The 2,008-nt window shown below is 41.3% G+C and overlaps 1 pseudogene; it reads right to left on the bottom strand.

Moving 5' to 3' along the window:
• Positions 1-995: 995 nt before the first annotated feature.
• LOC103584124 lies at positions 996-1,674 on the bottom strand (annotated as a pseudogene).
• Positions 1,675-2,008: the final 334 nt, after the last annotated feature.

The following is a 2,008-nucleotide window of genomic DNA, read 5'->3' as shown; positions in this document are numbered from 1 at the left end:
ATACGACAAGCAAACAGAAAGGACATTGTTGGGTGGGAGGGAGAAGAGGGAGGAGGGAGGGTGGTTTTGGTAAGGGGCAACAATAATCAACCACAATGTATATTGACAGAATAAAAGTTTTTTAAAAAATGAAATTTATTGCTTAGTTTCTGAGGGTGGGAAGTCCAAAGTCCAGGGAAGACAGCTGGTGTAGGTCTTGGTGGTGGCAACTGTGATGGCAGGGTATCACATTGCAAAAATGGCAGAACAGAGAGAGACATTAACTTCCTCATTCACTCTCCTTTTAAAGCCCTCCACACGACACACATGATCACCATTTTTAATCCATTCACTATGGCATGATCCTACAATTTAATCACCTCTCCAAGGCCCCACCTTTCAATTACTATAATAGGATTTCCCACCCTCAACAGTGACAGTGAGGATTAAGTTTTGGGGTGAAATTCAACCCAAGGCATATACCTTTGATTTTATCTATTAAAATCAAAAAAGAAACACAACCTATGAAACATTTATAAGTTCAAATATGCAATATAACACTCTCAAAATAAAAGCATTTTATAATCAATATACCACTCAAAATGAGCAAAAGAAAGGGTTTTTTAAAGCCTATAAAATGTTATTCACTTAGTGAACGTCTTGACGCATCATTTGTCCAGCACTCCATTATCAGTTTTGATTTGCTCATCTGGAAAATGCAGTCATGGGGGAAACTTCATTGTAGAATAAGGTGAGCATTAAATTTCTTCTTCTGAGTATAGCAGCCACAATAATGCTTGGTGTTTTCGCATTGTTTTATGATTGTGAGTAGTCCTTCTCATTTCCCATAAAATCCTGTTCATAGTAATATTCTCCTTTCCAGTGATATGTCCAGAAAAACACAAACAGCACTTACTGGAAAGATCTTTAAGATCTTTCACACAGAAAGTACGAACTAGTCAAAAGCTCCATACACAAGTTGTTTGTGAAAAAAGAGCCTAAGCCAACCAAGACCTTCAGTAGAAGCACACTGCACAAAGAAAACTCTTTCCTGTTTTCTTCTCCATTTACAGGAGCAACTCCCCACACTGTCTTCCATGTCATCCACCTGCTGTAGGTACTGGCAGAGCTCACAGGTGAGGAAAGCTCCAAGGGTGGCCTCTTCCTGGGTGTCTTCAATGTCTACGTTAATCATGTGCACAGGCTGGAAGGTCTCCTGTTCTCTGGAACACAGATCTTCCACCACTCTGTCATATACATCCTCCTCACAGGTGAAGCTGACATCAAAGGAATCAGTGCACTCCTGAAATCTTTCTGGATGGGGCTTGATTGTCTCATTTCTCCCTAAGATGTGTAAGACTCCATTCCTGGTATAGAATTCTCTTTTTTTCCTTAGAAGGTCATTGTACATCTCTTTATATGTTGTTTCACCAAAATCATAAACCACTAGAAGATTGGGTCCTGTTCCTGGAAGCTTCACATGAGATCCAATTCCAAAAGACCAAACACAGAGCCCTTTTTCCTGAGGATGCTGTGGGCTTCTGTGTTCCTGTTGATGTTACTCATGCACACCACAGCCACCTGCCTGAGTGGGGATGAGGGCGTGATGGTGGCCACTGGGAACTTAGGCCACAGGCAGGAACTTAGGCCATTGCAGAGACTCTGAGCCAGGAAAATGACCACCAACGTCCAGTTCTTCCAAAAAAGCAAAGTGTCAAAGAACAAGAAACAGGTTTATATTGAGTCACCTTAACAGAGTGGGTAGAGATTTCCTGACTCCTAGAAAAATTAAGTTATGATAATAGACTACAACTATAAAACATTATCTAATCTGGAAAACAATCAAGATGATTAAATCCACTACGCCACTAACTCTCAGCAAAGGTGGCCCCAGCCTGTCGGATTGATTTAAAAACTGGAGTTGGTTCTGTGGATTCACACAGTGAATGGAGGCTGCTAGTGATAGCTGGCCAAGACAACTAAGTTACCAGCCAGCATGTCATGGGGCCCTCCAATGACCTCCAGATAT

The sequence above is a fragment of the Galeopterus variegatus genome, unplaced genomic scaffold (genome assembly GCF_000696425.1).
Source record: "Galeopterus variegatus unplaced genomic scaffold, G_variegatus-3.0.2 Scaffold44855, whole genome shotgun sequence".
Lineage (NCBI taxonomy): Eukaryota > Metazoa > Chordata > Mammalia > Dermoptera > Cynocephalidae > Galeopterus > Galeopterus variegatus.
Note: the sequence above shows the minus strand (reverse complement) of the source record. Positions and strands in the feature narration are given on the sequence as shown.